Genomic DNA, 9,941 nt, shown 5'->3' on the forward strand with positions numbered 1-9,941 from the left:
CTTCCTGGTTGTTGTCTCAATCTGTCTCAGCTCATGTTCATTATTGACCTCTCCTGTTCCACCCTCTGTGATGTAGAGCTCTGTGTAGATCTTATTGAGAAGTGTTGGGTTTCCTTGTTTAGCGATCCCCTCAAATACACATTGAAACTTCTTCTTTAGATTAGATTTGAGTTCTCGTTGGCAAATCACAGCAAGCTCATCTGAATGAAGAAATAACACAGAGGATATTAATATTACATCTGTTTTAATGCCTACAGTATTGTAGGACTGTTTATGAACTGACTCTATAAATGTGTAAATATTTAATGCATTCCACACTGGAGTGACTGATTATATTATTATTATTATTATTATTATTATTATTATTCGGTATTACTGATGGTATCATTAATGTTGTCTGTCTCTTTCTGTAGTTACACAGCTACTTTAGCTGTACTTTAGCTACAGCTTTTAAATGTACTAAAACAGCATTCAACATGAGGCAGACAGCTCTTACTTTTCTCCAGTGTGTCAGCAAGCTCCTTCTGGTTCATTTTCCTCAGGACGTGCAGTGTGATCTTCAGAGCCCCCTCTCTGGCACTGCTCTCCTGCTTCTCATCTTCAGCATCCACCACTTCCTTATCCTGCTTCTGACTCCCAAAGCCTTCTGGGAGTTCTGGACTAAGAATCCTCTTGAACATCTTCAGCTCGTTCTTCACAAATGTTATAATATTCTCTTCAAGCAACTGAAATATATCAAGTAATTAAGTTAAGCAAGAGACTAAATGCTTTCTCATTAACACATGAATGAATGATTGACAGATCAAATTTACTTGAGGTAAACAAAAACAAATGTACATAACAGGACCACATACACTGAATATGGAGGCCAGGTCTGTTTGATGACTCTGGGAAGACTGACCACTGAGAATCTCTGACTCTGATCTCTCCTGTTGGTTTCTGTGGAAAAAACATGAGATTACATCTCCTCATCCAGGGAGTACACACACACACACACACACACACACACACACACACACACACACACACACACACACACACACACACACACACACACAGGGAGGGAATGTTGTGTTTGTTTAATATTGTTTCAGGACTATGAAAATGGAAAAAAAGGATTAGCCTATGGATTATGAAAACAACAAAAATAAATGGGAAAATGGGAGGAGAAATGACTAGAGATAGTGTTGTTTAACTCACTGACCATGACCCATGAGTTCTTCTTACCTTTGTTCAGTAGAAAAGTCTCCATCTCTAAACACTATAGGTTGTTCAATAGACCGGTCACTCTTCATGGACACACAGCTGGGTACAGGGGAGGCTGGTCTCTCCTGCTCGATTGGACTTCAACATAACAGAGACAAACATTACGTCTCTCATCTACTCTGAGCTCAGATGGGGAAACATAAGAAGAGTTTCTCTCCAAATCGCTATACATCGATTTTCAGAAAGTTCATAAATTAGGTTTTTTTGTTTAAAGAAATTATGAAAGAGATTGGTGTGTTTTTTCACTATCTAATCATGGCATGGGTTTTTTCAATTACAGACATGTATTTGTTTAAAATCGCTTGATGGTTTATTTCAGACAGACAAATAATGTAGTTTTCTTTGCCAAATGCTATATATCTGTCTCACTCTCAGAGAAATAAATAGTACTGCTAGGTTTTACACAGTCAAATGTAACAAATAACTACATTTTTAATAAAATCTGTACAAATGTACAAAATTCAATACAGTAATATGAGATCAGTACGTAAAACATTTACATTTTCGTCATTTAACAGATGTTCTTATCCAGGGTCTCACAAAAGCATCTTAAGGGTAAGTTCATCATTAGAATCTATCTAGTTTATTGATAGATCCTTCGTAGGAGCATTGTAAAATCTCTGAGCTGTTTCCCAAAACCATCGTTATTAACGTTGCACTTGAAAACGCTCATATTCTAACACCTGCCTCAGACCACTTGTAGAACAGCCAAGTGCGTCGTTAGATGCTTTTTTGCCCTCCCGCGTCACTTTATACACAGAAGATCTCCGCTAAACAAAGAATCACATGGTTTATCCGTCTCTTTGTGACTGCAGATAAATTCAGAACAAAGTTGACTACAAATACAAAGTTGCAAATGTCTTTAAAATTGATTCAAACAAGGGAAGTACACAAATTTGGTTCAAATGAAAACCAAGATGACTGCACTACAATATAAACAGTAGGCAATAGGCCTATTTCAATCATATTGAAATATATTCAATGTTCAATATATTGAGTTCTATGTTGCTACTTGTAGGCTACTGTCTGTAATTTGTCTCAATATATTTCATGATGTGTAGCCTAACATGTGAACAATGATGTGCCGGATCTGTGATTTAGTGCATTTTTATTGGGTAAGCACTAGAATAAGCTACCTCAATATTTGCAGCCGTAGGTAGTAATATCTTTCTAGAAGCTGATCCGGGGTCAGTATTGTGAAATAATTATAATGTTAAGGAATGATTTTAATGGAGAAAACTGATCCGAGAGCAGCGGTCCTCTTCTTTCGATCCTATCAGTATCGATACATGCTCCACCGGACGTGACTGATCCAGTTTCTACTGGTCTGCCTGCGGATATGGAACTCTGACCTGTTCACCGGACGTGTGACCTTGTCCTGAACCTGCTGTTTCGACCCTCTCTCTCTCTCCCTCTCCTTCTCTCTCCCTACCACACCTGCTGTCTCGACCTCTGAATGCTCGGCTATGAACAGCCAACTGACATTTACTCCTGAGGTGCTGACGTGTTGCAACCTCTATAACCACAGTGATTATTATTTGACCCTGCTGGTCATCTATGAACATTTAAAAATCTTGAAGAACGATCTGTACTTAATGGCTATATCCTCTTATAATCTCCCCCAGCACAGCCAGAAGAGGACTGGCCACCCCTCAGAGCCTGGTTCCTCTCTAGGTTTCTTCCTAGGTTCCTGCCTTTCTAGGGAGTTTTTCCTAGCCACCGTGCTTCTACATCTGCATTGCTTGCTCTTTGGGGTTTTAGGCTGTATTTCTATATAAGCACTTGGTGACAACTGCTGATGTACAAAATGTCTTCTGGGAATGCATATGAAGCAGACCAGGCCAGGGTTTGGGGTTTGAGAAGTCAATGAGAGGTAAAAATCACTTCCTTAGTTGTTCATTTTGAAAATGTTCTGTCTTAAGTAGTTTAACAAACTGACACATTTTCATGTTGGTCAAAAACAACTTTATATCGAAGGAGTGACTTTGATTTGACGGCCTGCACATGTGCAGTACGGCACAAAACGACCATTAGACCCAATGACGTATTTCTGCGCATTTGCTTCAAATCAAATCAAATTGTATTTCTCACATGCGCCGAATACAACAGTGGTACACTTTACCGTGAAATGCTTACTTAAGAGCCCTTTCCCAACAATGCATAGTTAAAAAGTAACAAAAATTCGCTAAATAAAAAAAGGAAATAGTAACATAATAAAATAAAAATAATGTAGCTATAAGGAGTACCGAGTCAATGTGCAGGGGTACCAGGAAGTTGAGGTAATTGAGGTAATATGTACATGTAGGTAGGGGTAAAAGTGACTAGGCAATCAGGATAGAGATTACATCTCCTCATCAAGGGAGTGCACACACACTCACACACACACACACACACACACACACACACACACACACACACACACACACACACACACACAGTTTTAGGACTATGAAAATGGAAAAAAGGATTAGTCTATGGATTATGTAAACAACAAAAATAAATGGGAAAATGGGAGAGGAGAAATGACTAGAGACAGTGTTGTTTAACTCAATGACCATGACCCATGAGTTCTTCTTACCTTTGGTCAGTAGAAAAGTCTCCCTCTCTAAACGTTATAGGTTGTTCAATAGACCGGTCACTCTTCATGGACACACAGCTGGGTACAGGGGAGGCTGGTCTCTCCTGCTTGATTGGGCTTCAACATAACAGAGACAAACATTACGTCTCTCATCTACTCTGAACTCAGATGGGGAAACATAAGAAGAGTTTAATTCCAAAACGATATAAATCCATTTTCAGAAATGTTCGTCAATTAGCTTTTATTGTTTCAAGAAATTATGAAAGAGATTGGTGTTTTTTCACTATCTAATCATTGTATGGGGTTGTTCAATGACAGCCATATATTCGTTTAAAATCTATCACTTGATGGTTTCATTTCAGAGAGACAAATAATCATGTTTTTTTGCAAAATGCTACATATCTGCCTCACTCGCAGAGAAATAAGTAGTACTGCTAGGTTTTACACATTCAAATGTAGCAACATTTGAAATTGTGTTTTTTACATTGGATAAAAGTAGAGACTCAGCTAGAAAAAGGTATATCATACACTACAGTTGAGGAACAATGGGAAAGTAATTCTGCTTTGAAAGATGATAAACTTGTAACCTCACTTTTGAGAAAATGGCCTTTGAATGTTTTGGTTCACCTACTGGAGAGCTCTTCTTTATCTACAGTGGTGTTACTTTGGCAGAAAATGTCACCCATCTAAATAAATAGTAACAATAACATAACAATTTATAGCATAACAAACAATGAAACTGACATAAACCAAAAACACCATACATTTAGTTAACTATATATATATATATACAGTGGGGAGAACAAGTATTTGATACACTGCCGATTTAGCAGGTTTTCCTACTTACACAGCATGTAGAGGTCTGTAATTTTTATCATAGGTACACTTCAACTGTGAGAGACAGAATCTAAAACAAAAATCCAGAAAAATCACATTGTATGATTTTAAGTAATTCATTTGCATTTTATTGCGTGACATAAGTATTTGATCACCTACCAACCAGTAAGAATTCCGGCTCTCACAGACCAGTTAGTTTTTCTTTAAGAAGCCCTCCTGTTCTCCACTCATTACCTGCATTAACTGCACCTGTTTGAACTCGTTACCTGTATAAAATACATCTGTCCACACACTCAATCAAACAGAATCCAACCTCTCCACAATGGCCAAGACCAGAGAGTTGTGTAAGGACATCAGGGATACAATTGTAGACCTGCACAAGGCTGGGATGGGCTACAGGACAATAGGCAAGCAGCTTGGTGAGAAGGCAACAACTCTTGGCGCAATTATTAGAAAATGGAAGAAGATCAAGATGATGGTCAATCACCCTCGGTCTGGGGCTCCATGCAAGATCTCACCTCGTGGGGCATCAATGATCATGAGGGAAGGGTGAGGGATCAGCCCAGAACTACACGGCAGGACCTGGTCAATGACCTGAAGAGAGCTGGGACCACAGTCTCAAAGAAAACCATTAGTAACACTACGCCGTCATGGATTAAAATCCTGCAGCGCACACAAGGTCCCCCCTGCTCAAGCCAGCGCATGTCCAGGCCCGTCTGAAGTTTGCCAATGACCATCTGGATGATCCAGATGAGGAATGGGAGAAGGTCATGTGGTCTGATGAGACAAAAATATAGCTTTTGGTCTAAACTCCACTCGCGTGTTTGGAGGAAGAAGAAGGATGAGTACAACCCCAAGAACACCATCCCAACCGTGAAGCATGGAGGTGGAAACATCATTATTTGGGGATGCTTTTCTGCAAAGGGGACAGGACGACTGCACCGTACTGAGGGGAGGATGGATGGGGCCATGTATCGCGAGATCTTGGCCAACAACCTCCTTCCTTCAGTAAGAGCATTGAAGATGGGTCTTCCAGCATGACAATGACCCGAAGCACACAGCCAGGGCAACTAAGGAGTGGCTCCTTAAGAAGCATCTCAAGGTCCTGGAGTGGCCTAGCCAGTCTCCAGACCTGAACCCAATAGAAAATCTTTGGAGGGAGCTGTAAGTCCGTATTGCCCAGCGACAGCCCCAAAACCTGAAGGATCTGGAGAAGGTCTCTATGGAGGAGTGTGCCAAAATCCCTGCTGCAGTGTGTGCAAACCTGGTCAAGACCTACAGGAAACGTATGATCTCTGTAATTGCAAACAAAGGTTTCTGTACCAAATATTAAGTTCTGCTTTTCTGATGTATCAAAAACTTATGTCATGCAATAAAATGCAAACTATTTACTTAAAAATCATACAATGTGATTTTCTGGATTTTTGTTTTAGATTCCGTCTCTCACAGTTGAAGTGTACCTATGATAAAAATTACAGACCTCTACATGCTTTGTATGTAGGAAAACCTGCAAAATCGGCAGTGTATCAAATACTTGTTCTCCCCACTGTATATATATATATATATATATATATATATGTATATATATAGTTAACTAAATGTATGGTGTTTTTGGTCTATGTCAGTTTCATTGTTTGTTATGCTATAAATTGTTATGTTATGGTTGTAAGTGGTAAAATGAACTAGAAAATGTCATATTTTGAAATTCTGAGTAATTACTACTTTAGTAAGGATATACTTTATTCAATACTACTGCAGTTACTAAATAATTCCAATAGATGGCAGCATAAGACCACGAATGACATTTCAGAAGGTTAGTTTAGTTTTCTCCTGGATACACCACCACTCCCCCTCACAGGAAAAACTCCTGCACACACTTTTACTGTCCCTTTCCACACTGCTAACGCAAGAGGAACGACTGAAAAAGCATTTAACAGATTACTGTGAAATAATATAATGATGATTCATGTTTATTATTAGCTGTTTTTATGCTCATGTTTTGAAATTACACTTCATTATGTGATGTCACGAGAGGCTACACAGCTTTCAGCGGGATTGCTCAAGTAGTGCAAGGAGACCAGGTTCAACCAAAACAAGGATTTTATTAAAGGTCTTGGGAAACTAACGAAAGTATAACACAATACTGTTCTCTGGTGGCTCTTAAGGGTTAACAGTTCAGGGATGTCTCTTCCACATCCAAAATCATAACTCTCCCTCGCTCAAATAACTTTTCCCCAGTCTTACTGTCTTCCACGTTGCCGCTAGTGGCCAACCCAGCCAAACGTCCTTCCAAATGTCCCACACGTATTTCCCCAGGTGCATATATCCAAAGGTGAGTATTTCCCAAAGGTAAGTATCTCCAAATCCTTATATTCCTCATGGAAGTGGACGTGCAGCACTCTTGTCCTCCAGAGAGCCCAGGTTGGAGACTGTGTCTCTTCCCTTCCCCAAACCTTCAGCTCATCAGCTCCTGATTGGTTTCAGCTGCGTGGGAAGATTGGCCATAGAGGGTTGGAGTTCCCGACCATACCAGCAGATGGAGCCATAGCTGTCTGGGTTTGCAGCCATCTCAGGGGGATGTAACGTCCCTCCAGGACACAGCCTCTCGTGACATCACACATCCCCTCCTCGGGACCGACGTCCTCGTCGGGTAAAGGCAGCGAAAGGCATCACGCCGGAGAGGGCGTCCGCATTGCCGTGGTGCGCCAGACTGCTCTCTCTTCAACTCCTCCAACTCTAGGACCAGGGACTCAGCCTCCTGTTGTCTCTCCTTGAGTTTCTTACTGAACGCATCAGCCTTGGTTTTAGCAGAGTTTAGCTTCTGTTGAGCAGCTTTCAGTTCCTTCTCTCTCTCTGCCTCCGCATTCTTCATCTTGTTCTCCAACACCTTGTACTTCTCCTCTGCCTTCTTCTGGACCTCCTTACTACTGCGCAGGGTTTCCTCACACTCCTCGATGGTCCTGCGCAGCCTCTCCAGCTCCTCCTGTTGCTTAGGGAAGGAGCTCTGTTGGAGTTTAGCCTGGAGGATATCTAACTCTTCTGTCTTCATGTCTAACTGTTGCTTCAACAAACGATACCTCTCAGCGGTCCCCTTCAGACCAGACAGTTCTTTGTCCAGATTCTGTAGCTCCGTCTCTGTGTCGGTCTGGGCACCTGCCATCCCTATCAGAGCCCGGGCGGGAGTGAGTAACTCGGAGGATTGCACCGAGCCTTCCCAGGATGAGTCTTGCCTCTCCGTTTCCGAGGTACTCGGGTTATCCTCTCCTGAGACTCTCTCCAGAGTGGGTAAAAGGCTGGGCAGTCTCGTCCAATTAGGACAGGGGACGGGGAGGGAATCAACCACCCCGCCGTCGTGTGTATGGTTCCCCGTGTGCTGGTCATTGTAAGTTCAGTAAGGGGGTATTCTCTGGTGTCCCCATGGACACAGGAAACTGGGAGGACTTTCCCCGGGGTCAGACACGTTGGGCCCACCAAATCCTTACGCACCAGGGTGGCCCGGCTACCAGAATCCAGTAAGGCCTCCACATCATGGTGATTCACAGTTACCGGGCAGGTGGGGGGTCGATCTGGGCCGCCATCTACGACCCCCAAGAGCGAGGCAACACGGTGTGTGGGTGCTGAGCTGGAGGACTCCGCAGTGGGCATAGGTTCATCGGCTGGTTTCCCACACTGCCAGGAGATATGTCCCATCTCCCCACACCGGTAACACTGTCGAGTTTCCCCCTCCTGGTGTGTACTCTTCTTGGACCCGCCTGGTTTCTGGCTCCCCCTGGAGCCGGGATAAGTCCTGACGTGGGCTGGGTTCGAGACCTTGGGGTCCTTTGGACGGGTTCTTCCCATTTGTGGTGGGGCCGCACTCCTGGGGTCTTTTGGGGGAAGCATTCAGCATCTCCGCTGTGGCCTGGTACTTTTCCACAGCTTCCACGGTCAGATCAGCCGTGGTCAAGGCCTGTTGACTGATGACCCGTTTCGCCTCATAAGGCAGGGCGCGTAGGTACCGATCCACCACAACGGCCTCCACCACCGCCGCTGCTGTATTCCTCTGCGGATCCAGCCATTTCCTTGCGATTCGGACAAGTTCATGCATCTGCGCCCGAGGAGGTTGGTCTGGTTGGAAGGTCCAACTGTGAAAGCGCTGGGCCATACCAAACTTTGTGAGTCCATATCTGCTGAGGATCTCAGACTTCAGGGCATCATAGTCAGTAACCTGGTCAGGGCCCAGGTCCCGGACAGCATTCAGCGCTTCCCCGGTTAGAAAGGGGGCTAACAGACCAACCCACTGTTGCTTGGGCCAGGCTTCCCTAGTGGCCGTGGCCTCAAATGCATGCAGGTATGCCTCAATGTCATCGGTAGCTCCCATCTTAGATATAAAGTCACTTGCCTTTATTGGGCGGGGTATTTTGGACCACCCTCTGTCTCTGCAACTGCAATTCCTCTGCCTTCAGAAGGTTGGCTTTCTTTTGCTCCTCCAAGAGAGCCACGTTTGCTTGCATCTGGGCTTGCTGGCCAGCAACAAGGGCTTTCAAGATGTCCTCCATTTCAGTCGGGCGGGGAGCCTACGGCCAACTTGGAAAACTGGGTGATCAAACCTTCGGTATCCTCCTCTGACATGCACTATTAACGCTGAGCGTGCCCGTATTCTCCACCATCTGTGATGTCACGAGAGGCTACACAGCTTTCAGCGGGATTGCTCAAGTAGTGCAAGGAGACCAGGTTCAACCAAAACAAGGATTTTATTAAAGGTCTTGGGAAACTAACGAAAGTATAACACAATACTGTTCTCTGGTGGCTCTTAAGGGTTAACAGTTCAGGGATGTCTCTTCCACATCCAAAATCATAACTCTCCCTCGCTCAAATAACTTTTCCCCAGTCTTACTGTCTTCCACGTTGCCGCTAGTGGCCAACCCAGCCAAACGTCCTTCCAAATGTCCCACACGTATTTCCACAGGTGCATATATCCAAAGGTGAGTATTTCCCAAAGGTAAGTATCTCCAAATCCTTATATTCCTCATGGAAGTGGACGTGCAGCACTCTTGTCCTCCAGAGAGCCCAGGTTGGAGACTGTGTCTCTTCCCTTCCCCAAACCTTCAGCTCATCAGCTCCTGATTGGTTTCAGCTGCGTGGGAAGATTGGCCATAGAGGGTTGGAGTTCCCGACCATACCAGCAGATGGAGCCATAGCTGTCTGGGTTTGCAGCCATCTCAGGGGGATGTAACGTCCCTCCAGGACACAGCCTCTCGTGACATCACAATTACTATAA

The sequence above is a fragment of the Coregonus clupeaformis genome, unplaced genomic scaffold, assembly GCF_020615455.1.
Source record: "Coregonus clupeaformis isolate EN_2021a unplaced genomic scaffold, ASM2061545v1 scaf0519, whole genome shotgun sequence".
NCBI lineage: Eukaryota > Metazoa > Chordata > Actinopteri > Salmoniformes > Salmonidae > Coregonus > Coregonus clupeaformis.